Source organism: Nicotiana tabacum, chromosome 3 (assembly GCF_000715075.1).
Source record: "Nicotiana tabacum cultivar K326 chromosome 3, ASM71507v2, whole genome shotgun sequence".
Taxonomy (NCBI): Eukaryota; Viridiplantae; Streptophyta; class Magnoliopsida; order Solanales; family Solanaceae; genus Nicotiana; species Nicotiana tabacum.
The window spans coordinates 176,431,078-176,448,390 of NC_134082.1; the positions used below are offsets into that span (position 1 = coordinate 176,431,078).

A 17,313-nucleotide genomic window follows, 5' to 3' on the forward strand; every position below is an offset into this window, starting at 1 on the left:
AATGCTGAGTTCTTTGAAAATATATATCCGTATAAAAAGGAATGTGAGTCGATTGGTGAAGGATCTAAACAACCTCGGGAAGAAACAAAAGAAAGTACATTTAATCAGGAGGATCCAAGACGTAGTAAATGTCAAAGAGTGTCTACTTCATTTGGACCAGATTTTGTGACTTTCTTACTAGAGAATGAGCCTCAAACATTTAAAGAAGTTATGTCTTCTTCAAAATCATTGTTTGGGAAAGAGGCAATCAATAGTGAAATAGAATCCATATTGAACAACCATACATAGGAATTGGTTGATCTTCCTCCTAGAAATAAACCGTTGGGTTCTAAATGGATCTTTAAGAGAGAAAATGAAAGATGATGGTACTATTGACAAATATAAGGCAATACTTGTGGTCAAATGGTATAGACAACGAGAAGGTCTTGACTATTTTTATACATACTCTCCAGTTACAAGAATTATGTCCATATGAATGTTAGTAGCGTTAGCTGCAGTTTATGGTCTTGAAATTCATCAAATGGATGTTAAGACAGCCTTCTTGAATGGAGATTTGGATGAAGAAATCTACATGAAACAACCTGAAGGGTTTGTGGTTTCAGGTATAGAAAAGAAGGTATGTAGACTTGTTAAGTCCCTTTAGGGACTAAAACAAGCACCCAAACAATGGTATGCGAAATGTCACGACCCTAAACCCGGACCTGGTCGTGATGGTGCCTCTCGTGAAGACAAGGCCAGCCGACACTTCCCATTTCAATTTTAAGTAGTTAAACAATAAGATTCAAGTCTAAAGCATGATAAAATAACCCAAGATTTAAGGTGTCAACAGTACAAATATGCGGAACAACAATCCAACACAGCCCGATACCGGGGTGTCACTTATCATGAGCATCTAAACAATCCGAAATACTCAAGAAATCTACAGAGTTTAATACAGTAACTAAGAACATGGAGAATAAGATAAGGAAGAAGCTCCGGGGTGCGAATGCCGACAGCTACCTAGAGACTCCTCGGATCCGCTTGAGTTGGAAAGATGAGCACCCGGGAGCGGGACCAAATGCGCCTGAATCTGCACAAGGGGTGCAGGGAGTAAAGTGAGTACTCCAACTCAGTGAGTAATAATCATAAATAAGGACTGAAAGCAGGAAATCACATAAATCACATTTATAGACTATAATGAAGTAGTAAAACCAGTGAAAGTCATTAACTCGAATTAAATTTCACGAAAACCTTTTTCAACAATTTAAGTAGGTAAATGACAAGCAATTAAGGAAAATAAACACATAAAGGTTCACCCCTGGGCACAATATCAACAAATCCGCCCCTCGGGCAATATCTCAAAACAATACCAGCCCCTCGGGAAATATCTCAGAACAATACCACCCCCTTGGGCTATATCTCACATCACAATGGGTACCCGTGCTCACTGGGGGTGTGCATACTCCTGGAGGGCCCTTACGGCCCAAGCGCAATATCAAGCCATCTCGTGGAATCATCACTAGTCCCTAGGCCTCATATCAACAAGCCACCTCGTAGCGTACATATCTCAGGCCCTCGGCCTCATAATCAATATCAAATGTTTCCTCACAACATAGGTCCTCGGCCTTACTCAGTAAAAAATCCTCACAAGCCACTCGGGCAATAGTAAAACATGATTCTCAACCCAAAATATCATTTAAAAGATCATTTAAGTGTTAAAACAGAGTAAACATGGCTGAGTACGAAAATAGTGAAATATAACATGACTGAGTTCAAGTATAAAGTCAAAACAATGAGGAAATATCAATAAAAGTCCCTAAGGGTTCAAATAGTTAGCACGAAGCCCAAATATGGCATTCAACCCAAATAATGATGATAGCAAATAGATTTCAGTCAAATACACGACAAAATAGTCATTCGGGATGGACTAAGTCACAATCCCCAATAGTGCACAACCCCACGCTCGTCATCTAGCATGTGTGTCACCTCAATATAGCACAACGATGTGCAAATCCGGGGTTTCATACCCTTAGAACATCATTTACAATCATTACTCACCTCAATCCGGTCAAATCTCTAGCTCGTGACGCCTTTGCCCCTTGAATTGGCCTCCACTCACGTCAAATCTATCCAAAATCAGAATCACGGCGTCAAAATATGCTAAAGGAACAAAGCCCAAGCAAAAATAATCAATTTACAACACAAATCCCAAAAATACCAAAACCTGACCCCTGGGTCCACATCTCGGAATTCGATAATTTTTACATCAATAGATTCCTTATCTCCCCACGAGTTCATACATATCAAAAGTTCTGAAATTCAACCTCAAATGGTCTTTCAAATCCTCAATCAAAGGTCTAAGTTTTCAAGCCCTAGTTTCCCCAAACTTTGATCCTTAAATTCCATAAATTATAAGCCTAATCCGTGAAATAATACCATAGAAACAAGCTTTAGGTCCAAAATCCTTACCTCAATGAAGTTCCCCTGAAATCCCTCTTCAAAATCATCCAAAATGCTCCCAAGCTGACTCAAAAATGGTAAAAATAGCTCAAAGTCGCGAACGACACAATTTATACCTTCTGCCCAGGCATTTTCGCATCTGCGGCAATATACCCGCTTCTGCGGTACCGCATTTGCGGTCCTTGAACCGCTTCTACGGAAATCACTTAAACGGCCAACTCCGCATCTACGGTCAACACTCCGCATCTGCGCCTTCACAGGTGCAGTCCCATAACCGCATCTGCGGTTCCTGCCATCTTCCCAGCTTCCGCTTCTGCGACCGTTTTTCCGCACATGCAGTGTCGCACCTGCGGTCCCCAATCCGCAGGTGCAGAAATACCAGAAGTAGCAAAAATCTGCAATTTCACCAAGTCTCAAACTCCTCCTTCAACTATCCAAAATCACCCTAAGGCCCTCGGGACCTCAACCAAAAGCAATAACATATCCCAAAACCTTATTCAAACTTGTACCAATCTTCAAGCTACCTCAAACAACATTAAATCAACCAAAACACATCGGAGTCAAGCCTAAGTTCCCAAAATTTTCCGAATTCCGCTTTTGATAAAAATCCTAACCAAACCACGTGTGAATAACCTGATATTTTGCAAACACAACGAAACTACGGCAACTCTTGAAATTCTATTTTGACCCCTATATCAAAATCTCGCCTACTAACCGGAAATCGCCAAAATCTCAACTTCGCCAATTCAAGCCTAAATCTACTCTGAACCTCCAAAACTCATTCCAATCACGCTCCTAAATCCCAAATCACCTCCCAAAGCTAACCAAACCATAGAAACTTACATTCGAGCCATCTAACATATAAGTCAACATCCGGTTGACTTTTCCAACTTAAGCTTTCTCAAAAGAGACTAAGTGTCTCAAACCTTCTCAAAACCTTTCCGAACCTGAGCCAGCCAACCCGATCACTCATAAAACCGATAGACAGAGCAATAAGAAGCAGAAATGGGGGAAATGGAGCGATAACTCATGAGATGACTGGCCGGGTCATCACACAAAATTTGACCAAACAATGTTAACAAATGGTTTTAATATAAATGAATGTGATAAATGTGTGTACATTAAAGATGTTCAAAATCACATAGTCATTGTTTGCCTATATGTGGATGATATGATGATAATGAGTAATGACATTGCCAACCTAAATGCTACTAAGCGTATGCTAACTAGCAAGTTTGATATGAAGGACTTTGGAGTTGCTGATTTAATTCTGGGAATTAAGATCCATAAGACTCATCAAGGTCTGGCATTGTCACAATCTCATTATATTAAGACAGTACTTGAAAAATTCAAGCACTTAGGGTTTAAAGTTGCAAAGACTTCAATTGACGTGAATCTTGCATTAGCAAAGAACAAAGGCCAAAGTATATCACAATTGGATTATGCTCGTGTGCTAGGATGTTTAATGTACATCATGAATTGTACACGACCAGATATAGCTTGTGCTGTAAATAAATTAAGTCGATACATGAGCAATCTAGGTCAATCTCATTGGATGGCAATGAAACGAGTTTTGGGATCTTTGGAACATACCCAGGACTTTGCTTTGCACTATAGTAAATATCCTACGGTGATTGAGGGATACTGTGATGCAAATTAGATCACCAAATCAACTGACTCTAAGTCAACAAGTGGATATGTATTCACTATTGGTGGAGGAGCGGTATCTTGGAAGTCATCCAAACAAACTTGTATCGCCCGATCTACAATGGAGGCTGAGTTCATAGCCTTAGATAAAGCCGGTGAAGAAGTTGAATGGCTACGAAATTTCTTGGAAGACATTCAATTTTGGCCCAAATCGTTGGCACCAATATGCATACATTGTGATAGTCAAGCGGCAATTGGAAGGGCTGGAAGCGTTATGTATAACGGTAAATCTCGTCATATACGACGAAGACATAAAACCGTTAGGCAATTACTCTCTAGAGGAATTATCACGATTGACTATGTAAAGTCAAGAGATATTGTGTCGGATCCACTTACAAAAGGCCTAACTAGAGAGGTAGTTGAGAAACCATCAAGGGGAATGGGACTATGGCCGAGAACAAGTCATTGTGGTGGTAACTCTACCTAGAAGACTGGAGATCTCAAGATCTAGGTTCAAGGAGATCAAACAAAGTCATTAATGACGGTTCAATATTGCCAACTAAAATTTTGGTCCATTCTCGTAATGAGACAATGTTCAGTACCAAGGATAAAGCATTAAGGCTTTTTAATAATTTCTAAATTTGATACATGATATATCAAATAGTGTATCTACTGGATGACACGTTTAGAAATCACCTATATATGTGTGAAGTGTTAGCCGCTTCAAGGAAAATTGGTAAGGCCAGTTCTCTACACACTTATGAAACTAGGTGGTGTTCATGGCTGAAACAAACACAACAATGAGAATCAAAGACGGTTAAGGATTGGTTGTATGACTTATGATTGTCTAGGTATACACCAAATTTTAACGGTTAAAAGATATCAAATCTACCGATTGGCCGAGTATATCCAACATAAGTTTACTACAAAAAGTTCAAAGAGAAACCTACTTATCCAGATGCAATTGATCCTTGCTTGCGAATCACATAGTTTTTCATGCATATTTTCGTGATATAGCCATTCCCCATTCATATGGGGGATTGTTGGGTTTTTTTTAAGTATATTAATGCTTAAAAGAGGGTACATGAAAAATGAAGGGAAAATGAAATATTTGAGTTTCATTTGAGATTCCCTCCTTGATGAAGGGACATTGTCCCATATTGGAAGAGGAAGAGGTTTTTATGGATATATAAGCAATTGCTCTTCTTCTAGCTCTTAAAGAGTTGAGAAGAAGTCAAACCTCGTGCCGCTGTCATCATCACTCACTCGGCTCGACTTCGACTTCGGCTTCGGATTCAGATTCGGATTCAGATTTGGATTTGAATTTGGATTTGGTCAAATGATTGATTAATATTTTGGACCGAATTTATTTGTTAATAGTAAATATTAACACAAATGTTACAAAATATCCTTTTTAATTAAAGAATATTAATACTAAATCCAATAATATTAATAATAAATCCAACCATTTTCAATTTTTTCGTTTTCTATTTTTGTAACAGAAAATGAACCACCCTCTTCAATTCTCCCGGTTTATTGTTGAGTAAATAGCCATTTATGTTATGACATTTATGCTATGGACATTTTGCATAAACAGCCATTTTGAAGAGTTGCACCTCTTCGGATTTCACCCTAACATTGGCTATAAATACAAGTCCATTCTCTCAGATTTTCTATATGATTTTCTGAGTTTCTCGTCCTTTTTCTACATTGTTTTAATTTCAGAGAAAGCAACAATAAGTGTGATTTGCTACCGAACTTTGTGTTCGCTGAAACACTGGGGTTTGAAGTACCACTACACCAGTGTGTAATTCGTTCTATCCTGGGAGGAAATAATCCATAACCTTGGGTACTAGGAGGGGATTAAATTCCTTAAGGAAACACTGTGAATTTAGTGAGTTTAATTTTGTTTATATTTCTATATGTTATTTTATTTCTCCAGAATTATTTTACAAAAACATTTTACTAACAAAACCGAGATATTGCTCTAGTGAATAAGGAAGCGAACGTATTGAAGAATGAATATGATGTACCAGTGGTGTGGTGGATCGTGAAAAATAAGGGAATGGTTCAACAAGAAGACGGATCTTGGACTCTCATGGATCATCAGGATGATAGTGATCTTTCACATGAGTATATCCTTTGGTGGAATCATTTTGAGAAACCACTATAATTAGCTATGATCTGGTCAAGGCGATTTGCTATTTCTATAGTACAGGGCATGATAATGCATTATACCACCTTTATGATAAGTATATTATTGTTTACCCTTAAAATTGGATGACAATTAAAACTTATAAGTGGTTTTAAGGATATGTGATTTCATTTGGCACAAATTGAAAAATATGAGAATTAGTGTTAGAAATTAACTATAAAATAAAGCAAACCAGTATAGTGAGCGATTATGGCCCTCGAGCTAGATCGCCCTCAAAACAACTGAGTATGCTAATGGAAAGTATGAACTGAACAACAGAGCTTAAGAGAGAAAATGTAATGTATTGCTTTGTTATGCGTGAATATGATGATCACAAAATGATTAGAACCCCCATTATATAGTAGAGGAATTCTACTTATGGTACTATTCTAAATACAGAAGCAAATTTCATGATTGGCTAAATAACCATTCTTGACTTGATACGTGCTGAGATTTTCGCCACGATCCTTGCCTAATCACGGATATCTCAACTTTTTGTTATTCGACTTAGCTGGCTTCCGTCGATCTCACTCGATCTCTATCCCGCTTCGGTCTCGATCACAGGTGGTCTCGATCTTGATCGATCATTGATTCATGAGATTAACAATCCATCTCTGTGCCATGGTCCGATATAAATCGAACCTGATCCCTGACCTATGGTGCTCCAGCCTCGATCAGTCTCACAAAAAGGGCAAGCCCGATTTTTACCGTATACAAATAGTCCCCTCATTTTTTTGGAGATTAACGACAAGAAATGACTTGATCTTTTCCAATCCCATCTCGATGGGTCATGACATAAGCGACGAGCTTGACCATTATGTCAGGGACAAGTGGGCACTGAAATGTCCCATCGGTTCAGATGCCGAGGCATTTAATGCATGTTAGTTGTTGTCGGACACTACCAGTTCTGAACCATCATCTTCAACCTATAAATGTATCTTCCGTCTTTTGCCCAAACTTTACTTTCAAATCTTTTTCTCCAAAATCCATCGCCTCCCCAAAAGCTCAGAACTTTCAGATCTTTGGTATTTCTTTGCCTCTTACATCATAAAATACCAAATGTTTCCCCTCAGTTCCATTCTTCTTCACTCGTAAAAGTAAAATGGCTAAAACTTCAAAAACTGTTCCGCAAAAGGAAGCTGCTTCCTCGTCTTGGTCGGCCGGTGAGCAACCAGCGGCGGAGCAATTGCTCTTCTTCTAGCTCTGAAAGAGTTGAGAAGAAGTCAAACCTCGCGCCGCCGTCATCATCACTCACTCAGCTCGACTTCGACTTCGGCTTCGGATTCGGATTCGGATTCGGATTTGGATTTGAATTTGGATTTGGTCAAATGATTGATTAATTTTTTGGACCAAATTTATTTGTTAATAGTAAATATTAACACAAATGTAACAAAATATCCATTTTAATTAAAGAATATTAATACTAAATCCAATAATATTAATAATAAATCCAACCATTTTCAATTTTTTCGTTTTCTATTTTTGTAACAGAAAATTAACCACTCTCTTCAATTCTCCCAGTTTATTGTTGAGTAAATAGCCATTTATGTTATGGCATTTATGCTATGGACATTTTGCATAAACAGCCATTTTGAAGAGTTGCACCTCTTCAGATTTCACCCTAACATTGGCTATAAATACAAGTCCATTCTCTCATATTTTCTATATGATTTTTTGAGTTTCTCGTCCTTTTTCTGCATTGTTTTAATTTCAGAGAAAGCAACAATAAGTGTAATTTGCTACGAACTTTGTGTTCGCTGAAACACTGGGGTTTGAAGTACCACTACACCAGTGTGTAATTCGTTCTATCCTGGGAGGAAATAATCCATAACCTTGGGTACTAGGAGGGGATTAAATTCTTTAAGGAAACACTGTGAATTTAGTGAGTTTTATTTTGTTTATATTTCTATATGTTATTTTATTTCTCCAGAATTATTTTACAAATACAGTTTACTAACAAAACCGAGATATTGCCCTAGTGAATAAGGAAGCGAACGTATTGAAGAATGAATATGATGTACCAGTGGTGTGGTGGATCGTGAAAAATAAGGGAATGGTTCAACAAGAAGACGGATCTTGGACTCTCATGGATCATCAGGATGATAGTGATCTTTCACATGAGTATATCCTTTGGTGGAATCATTTTGAGAAACCACTATAATTAGCTATGATCTGGTCAAGGCGATTTGCTATTTCTATAGTACAGGGCATGATAATGCATTATACCACCTTTATGATAAGTATATTATTGGTTACCCTTAAAATTGGATGACAATTAAAACTTATAAGTGGTTTTAAGGATATGTGATTTCATTTGGAACAAATTGAAAAATATGAGAATTAATGTTAGAAATTAACTATAAAATAAAGCAAACCAGTATAGTGAGCGATTATGGCCCTCGAGCTAGATCGCCCTCAAAACAACTGAGTATGCTAATGGAAAGTATGAACTGAACAACAGAGCTTAAGAGAGAAAATGTAATGTATTGCTTTGTTATGCGTGAATATGATGATCACAAAATGATTAGAACCCCCATTATATAGTAGAGGAATTCTACTTATGGTACAATTCTAAATACAGAAGCAAATTTCATGATTGGCTAAATAACCATTCTTGACTTGATACGTGCTGAGATTTTCGCCACGATCCTTGCCTAATCACGAATATCTCAACTTTTTGTTATTCGACTTAGCTGGCTTCCGTCGATCTCACTCGATCTCTATCCCGCTTCGGTCTCGATCACGGGTGGTCTCGATCTTGATCGATCATTGATTCATGAGATTAACAATCCATCTCTGTGCCATGGTCCGATATAAATCGAACCTGATCCTTGACCTATCGTGCTCCAGCCTCGATCAGTCTCACAAAAAGGGCAAGCTAGATTTTTACCGTATACAAATAGTCCCCTCATTTTTTTGGATATTAACGACAAGAAATGACTTGATCTTTTCCAATCCCATCTCGATGGGTCATGACATAAGCGACGAGCTTGACCATTATGTCAGGGACAAATGGGCACTGAAATGTCCCATCGGTTCAGATGCCGAGGCATTTAATGCATGTTAGTTGTTGTCGGACACTACCGGTTCTGAACCATCATCTTCAACCTATAAATGTATCTTCCGTCTTTTGCCCAAACTTTACTTTCAAATCTTTTTCTCCAAAATCCATCGCCTCCCCAAAAGCTCAGAACTTTCAGATCTTTGGTATTTCTTTGCCTCTTACATCATAAAATACCAAATGTTTCCCCTCAGTTCCATTCTTCTTAACTCGTAAAAGTAAAATGGCTAAAACTTCAAAAACTGTTCCGCAAAAGGAAGCTGCTTCCTCGACTTGGTCGGCCGGTGAGCAACCAGCGGCGGAGCAATTGCTCTTCTTCTAGCTCTGAAAGAGTTGAGAAGAAGTCAAACCTCGCGCCGCCATCATCATCACTCACTCAGCTCGACTTCGACTTCGGCTTCGGATTCGGATTCGGATTCGGATTTGGATTTGAATTTGGATTTGGTCAAATGATTGATTAATTTTTTGGACCAAATTTATTTGTTAATAGTAAATATTAACACAAATGTTACAAAATATCCATTTTAATTAAAGAATATTAATACTAAATCCAATAATATTAATAATAAATCCAACCATTTTCAATTTTTTCGTTTTCTATTTTTGTAACAGAAAATTAACCACTCTCTTCAATTCTCCCAGTTTATTGTTGAGTAAATAGCCATTTATGTTATGGCATTTATGCTATGGACATTTTGCATAAACAGCCATTTTGAAGAGTTGCACCTCTTCAGATTTCACCCTAACATTGGCTATAAATACAAGTCCATTCTCTCATATTTTCTATATGATTTTTTGAGTTTCTCGTCCTTTTTCTGCATTGTTTTAATTTCAGAGAAAGCAACAATAAGTGAAATTTGCTACGAACTTTGTGTTCGCTGAAACACTGGGGTTTGAAGTACCACTACACCAGTGTGTAATTCGTTCTATCCTGGGAGGAAATAATCCATAACCTTGGGTACTAGGAGGGGATTAAATTATTTAAGGAAACATTTTGAATTTAGTGAGTTTTATTTTGTTTATATTTCTATATGTTATTTTATTTCTCCAGAATTATTTTACAAATACAGTTTACTAACAAAACCGAGATATTGCTCTAGTGAATAAGGAAGCGAACGTATTGAAGAATGAATATGATGTAAGAGTGGTATGGTGGATCGTGAAAAATAAGGGAATGGTTCAACAAGAAGACGGATCTTGGACTCTTATGGATCATCAGGATGATAGTGATCTTTCACATGAGTATATCCTTTGGTGGAATCATTTTGAGAAACCACTATAATTAGCTATGATCTGGTCAATGCGATTTGCTATTTCTATAGTATAGGGCATGATAATGCATTATACCACCTTTATGATAAGTATATTATTGTTTACCCTTAAAATTGGATGACAATTAAAACTTATAAGTGGTTTTAAGGATATGTGATTTCATTTGGCACAAATTGAAAAATATGAGAATTAATGTTAGAAATTAACTATAAAATAAAGCAAACCAGTATAGTGAGCGATTATGGCCCTCGAGCTAGATCGCCCTCAAAACAACTGAGTATGCTGATGGAAAGTATGAACTGAACAACAGAGATTAAGAGAGAAAATGTAATGTATTGCTTTGTTATGCGTGAATATGATGATCTCAAAATGATTAGAACCCCCTTTATATAGTAGAGGAATTCTACTTATGGTACAATTCTAAATACAGAAGCAAATTTCATGATTGGCTAAATAACCATTCTTGACTTGATACGTGCTGAGATTTTCGCCACGATCCTTGCCTAATCACGGATATCTCAACTTTTTGTTATTCGACTTAGCTGGCTTCCGTCGATCTCGCTCGATCTCTTTCCCGCTTTGGTCTCGATCACGGGTGGTCTCGATCTTGATAGATCATTGATTCATGAGCTTAACAATCCATCTCTGTGCCATGGTCTAATATAAATCGAAGCTGATCCCTGACTTATCGTGCTCCAGCCTCGATCAGTCTCACAAAAAGGGCAAGCCCAATTTTGACCGTATACAAATTGTCCCCTCATTTTTTTGGAGATTAACGACAAGAAATGACTTGATCTTTTCCAATCCCATCTCGATGGGTCATGACATAAGCGACGAGCTTGACCATGATGTCAGCGACAAGTGGGCACTGAAATGTCCCATCGGTTCAGATGTAGAGGCATTTAATGCATGTTAGTCGTTGTCGGACACTACCGGTTCTGAACCATCATCTTCAAACTATAAATGTATCTTCCGTCTTTTGCCCAAACTTTACTTTCAAATCTTCTTCTCCAAAATCCATCGCCTCCCCAAAAGCTCAGAACTTTCAGATCTTTGGTATTTCTTTGCCTCTTACATCATAAAATACCAAACGTTTCCCCTCAGTTCCATTCTTCTTCACTCGTAAAAGTAAAATGGCTAAAACTTCAAAAATCGTTCCGCAAAAGGAAGCTGCTTCCTCGTCTTGGCCGGCCGGCAAGCAACCAGTGGCGGAGCCACGCCCTGAAGAGTTCGTTCCCGGAGAGTGTGTCCTTGACTCTAAATTCAAGGTTGAAATGACCCCTAGGTCGCGGGTCGATGTGAGACAATGTCGAGGTAAATATGCAGGATCACCAGTGATCTCCTTGACCAAGTTAAAGAGGACTGCAACTGGGTTGACAAGCATGTGGTGGTGCCCTCGACTGAGGAGTCAATCATTGCCCATGTGTGAGGGTTTCTTAGCGTTTACACTTATCCTTTCACATTGGATCCTTTGGACCCGATCATTGTAGACTTCTGCAAGAAGTAAGTGACCCTAGGTCAAATTCACCCCTCTTTCTGGAGGATAGTGATATTACTCCATTTTTTAGCCTAGTCGATAGGCTTCCCTTTACCCTCGATCACCTCGTACGCCTATATAGCTCCCGACTCTATCGAGGGGGACTAATAAAGCTTCAACGTCGGGCCTCCAAGGCACCTTTCTCGTGCATAGATGAGGACAAGAACCTGGGCTGGATGGGCCGATTTTTCCGAGTGAAGACCTCAAACTTGATCCCGGCCGAGAGTATGCCATTTCCGGAGAAATGGAATATGAGACATAAATATAACTCCATCTTTAATTTCTGCTTATTATCTTTATTTTTTCATCCTTTTTTATCGGTGGTTTACTTGGTGCAGTCATTACCTGGATGTTGGGTGCTATTCCCCAACTCAAGAACTAGGTAAGGAGCCTAGTATCAAAATCAACACATGCTGAGCGCACATGGTGTGATTTGGCAAAGGGTCGATGGTAGGCCCGAAACCATGGCAAGTCTTCGTTTTTCTTTATGACTCGACAATTTTGACCATTGTTCAAATTGTATCTCGATCTTACTCGTCTTTCTTTTACAGGTCTCGGGAAGGACATGCTGATGAGTCCCCCATCCAGTGATGAAGAAAATCTTCCCCAACCATCAGCTCCGAAGCAGAAGAAAGAGCGAAAGAGGAGAAGGGCTCCGAGCTCCATAAAGTTGGATGGGGAGAAGCCTAAAAAGAGGTGAACTCATTAGGGAAATGTCATCCCTCTAACAATGGAAGCAGTCTGTTGGCTACTAGATGAGCTCGAAGAGGATAAAAAAGAAACTGGGCAAGTGACTCGATCACGGGTTGACGCTGATGCTCAAAAAATATCCGAGCCGGCGGGAGCTGAGACTGCTCCACTTCGACTTGGTGAACCCGAGGGGAAAACCTCAGCCAAAGTCCTCGATCCAGAAAGAGCCAAAATCGCTTCCCGTGGAGGTGAGAAGGCTATCGAAGACGCTGATGTAGAGACCACATTTGTGGCCCCCCAAGATAAAGGCAGCGCCTCAAAAGATCTACTTGGGGCGATAGAGATTGGAGATTCCCCTTCATTGCCTTTATTCTCTGATTCGACGATCAAGGATGCTCAGGAGATGGAGAATTGCCACGTGGAAGGGGTCCATGGGGCCGAAAACCCTTTCCATGGTTAATTTGTTGGAGTGGAAGACGTCACTAGTTTGGGTGAACTTAGAAATACCGAGGAAGGGCTCGAATGAAGTCTCATCGAGTTTTAAACTGACTGGCCAGTTCCTGTCCCCCAGCATCGATCCCGAGCATAAGCGATCGATCGTCATCTCGATCCTGGAGGATGCTCAGGTTCTCTCTAACCTTGTAGGGGTGGCTAGTCACCTCCGATGATTGGTCATCGAAGAAGACAAAGCCAAGATAGATGAGGTGGAAACACCTTGTCTTTTCAGTGAGGCCCAACAAGCTCTATACCGGGTAATCCCAGATCTCCTTGCCGATGTCAATTTTCGTATTTAGATTTTTCTCCTTTTATATAACTTCCTTTTTTATTTTGTAGGCTTCCGTGCTTCATCATGAGGCTTTTCTCCGATTCCAAGGGGATCTGAGCCAGTATGAGGCCGAGGTCTGAGGGCATACTGAGGAAAAGGATGCCTTCAAGCTTCTCAGCGAACAAAGGGAAGGGGAAGCTAAAGGTCTCCGTACTGAGCTGGAAATGACTCAGAAAGACCACATCGAACTGGTCGAGCAGGTAAGAAGAATATTTGAAGTTAGTGACAGTGATTCAGGAGTGGTATCTAATGGTTCGAACTTGCAGGTCCAACAAAAGCTCGACGTGATCAGGAAACTCTGTGAAGAGGCTGATGTACTAAAAATTGAGGCTGAAGGTTGGGGGGAGTAAATGGACCATATGGCCTCAGAGAAGGAGACTGCTCAGGCCCAACTGGCCTTGGTTGAAAACCAGTTCTGAGGTATGAAAGAGGAAATCCTGGCGCGGGCTAAGAAATTCAAGGAGATTTAGTCCCAATTGGGTTCAGCAGTTGCTGCTCGGCAGAATCTGGTCGTGTAGCTCGAAGCAGCCAAATCTGAAGTTAAGGCAGCCGAGATCTATGATGATGCAGTGCTGGCTATTTACTGGGCCGATGCCGAAGCCGTTCAAATTCGAGCAAAAGAGGTTGCCGAGGCCGCTTAAGTTCGAGTAGAGAAAGTTGCCAAGCACGCCAAATGTTAATCTCGAGGGGAGACCCTCAAGGAAATCCATGCTCGGGGCTTTGATCTCACAACTGAGATCGAGAGTGCTAAAGAGCTCGAAGATGAAACCTGGAGATTAGCTTACCCCAACGATGATGATGAGTCTGGGAGCTTGAGCGAATATGAAAGAGGAGAAGACCCCAAGGGCGGAGATGCCTCTCCCGGAGACGACCAGGCCACTTAAGCTTTAAGATAGTTTTTTGAATTTTTGTTGAGGTCATTTCAGCCTTTGTAAAGAATTTTCGTCGGTCCGTGTTGCCTTTGTAAAAAGTTTTTGATGAATATATAAAGCTTCTTCCTTCCCATGGCTTATGAATCTGTTGTCTTTTTTGTTATTTCATGTAAGGGTCAAAATGCCTTAGCTTAAGATCATGAAGTTGTGTTCGACGGTCTAAGGTTTGGGGAAGGTAAGGGCCGATAATAAGCTTTGTCTTCGACCTTTTCTAATCGATGGACCCCGAATGATAACTCGAACTTGAATTTATATAACCCTTAAGCTTAATGATCGAGCAAGGATATGCTCGAACTCGGAATTTGTAGCCCTTAGGCTTTCTAGTCGAGTGAGAAGGATCTCTGGAACTTGAAGTGAAAGTAGCCCTTAGGACTTGGTATATTTTGTATTTGGCCAATCTAGCCTTTATAAAATGATTGTTTAATCATATACATAAGGCTTTTCTACCCTTTTTGACTTTCAAAGTTTTCCCTTTGTTTATCATTCATGTTCACAAAGGTTGTAATGCCTTAGCATTAAATAAGGAACTGTTCGAGAGTTCGAACAATTTTGTACTAATTAGAGTTTTCGAGGCTTGATATTGTCAGAGCCTTTTATGATTTTGTCAGGGGTAGCCCTTTTAATCGGTTTATGAAAGAATTCGAAGGCCTGTTTTGTTAGGGAATTCAGACGTCTCCAAACCGTGTTAATTTGGTTGTAGCCTCTTTAGTTCGGGATTTTCCCCTTAGGCTTATTTTTTCGTTGTACTTCGAGCTTGCCTGAAGTGTCAGTCCCCTAGTGGGGTGGTTGTGGCCTATAAAAATCGAGAATTACCTAAAAAGGTCTTATGATCTCGAAGTTTTAATAATTCGATCTCGTTTATTTTTCGGATGGCAGTCCTCGAGCATGGGGGTAATTATCAGAACTCTGGTTATGATTGGCCCTTAAGCATGTTTACATAAATTGAGAGTATGAAATAATAATGTAGAATTTTTTTTCTAAGGCATGACATATTGGCAAGGAAAAATACTTCTCTTTATAATTGATTATACATGCGTACATGTTCTGTGCCAGGGCTCAAGCAAACTATGCAGACACAATTCATTTGACTGTTTGGCCCTTACAAATTTTTCTATCGAGCCCCTGATGCCATGAAGTAATTTGCTCGCAACAAAGTTGATATTCAAGGGTAATGGCCCCCAGCATTCGAGGTTGATTGTAAAGAAGTCTCGGATGCTGTTGAATATTTCTAAGTTAGCAAGATCAATGGTTGCCTCATTAAAAACCTCGTCAGAAAACCCATTTGGGAAAAAATCGGTCTAAGGGAAAAAGAGTGTAATGCATTCTTCGAGACCTAAAGACTTCGTGTCGAGGAGTCGATTGATGTTTCTGATCGAACTCCTACAAGAGTTAGTTTAAAATATAATGAAAATGGAAGGGGTCTTACCTTAGTAGTAATATCATTTTAGGTACGATACATTCTAATTTCTCGATAGTTGTTCGCCATTCATCGTGCCGAGCTTGTAGGATCCATTTCCGATGATTTTGAAGAACCTGGTACGGTCCTTCCCAGTTCGGACCTAGTTTCCATTCATTCGGATTTCGGGTGTTAAGGGTGATGTTTCTTAGCACCAAATCCCTGATGTTAAAATGCTGAAGATTGACTCTTCGATGGGAGTACCTTTCGATCCATTGTTTTGGGCTGCCAACCGGACGAGGGCGGCTTTGCGTTTTTCGTCCAACAATTCTAGGCTCGTATTCATGGCCTCGTTATTTGACTCCTCTATTGCATATCAAAATCTGATGCTAGGTTCTCTGATTTCGACTGGGATTAGGGCTTCGGCACTATAAACTAATGAGAACAGTATTGCTCAGGTACTGGATTTCGATGTTTTGCGGTATGTCCATAGAACTTCGGATAGAATCTCTCTCCACTTCCCTTTGGCATCGGTCAACCTCTTCTTAAGGTTCCGAATGATGGTTTTGTTGGTCGATTCAGCTTTTCCATTCCTACTGTTATGATAAGCCATCGATAGGATTCTTTTGATCTTGTGATCCTCGAGAAATTTAGTCACTTTGCTGCCGATGAATTTCTTTCCATTATCATATATGATCTCAGAAGGTATCCCGAATCAGCGTATAATGTGGTCCCAAATGAAGTCTATGACTTCATTTTCTCTGAATTTCTTGAAAGCCTGTGCTTCAACCCACTTAGAAAAATAATAAGTCATAAGTAAAACAAACTAAGCTTTACATGGGACCGATGGAAGAGGGTCGACAATGGCTATTCCCTATTTCATAAACGGCCATGTGGATAAGATCGAATGGAGCTGCTCTCGGGGATGGTGAATCATTGGTGCATACCTTTGGCATTTGTCGCATTTTCGAATGAACTCATTTGTGTCTTTCTCCATATCGGTCCAATAGTACCCTGCTCTGATTACTTTGTAGACCAACGATTCGGCACCGGAATGAATTCCACAAGTGCCTTCGTGAACTTCCTGTAGGACGTAGTCAGTATCTCCCAGTCCCAAACATATTGCCAACGGTCCATCAAACATCCTTCTGAACAGCGTTTTGTCTTCGGACAAAGTGAACTGTGCTGCCTTTGTACGAAGATTGCTCGACTCCTTTGGGTCTAATGGAAGATTTCCATTCTTTAAGTACTCTATGTACTTGTTTCTCCAATCCTAGGTCAAACTCGTGGAGTTTATTTCAGTGTGGCCTTCTTCAATC

The 17,313-nt window shown here is 39.8% G+C and overlaps 1 pseudogene; it reads left to right on the top strand.

Moving 5' to 3' along the window:
- The window catches only part of LOC142178137 (uncharacterized), a 149,467-nt pseudogene extending 141,026 nt beyond the window's left edge, over positions 1 to 8,441 (top strand).
- The last annotated feature ends 8,872 nt before the right edge of the window (positions 8,442 to 17,313 follow it).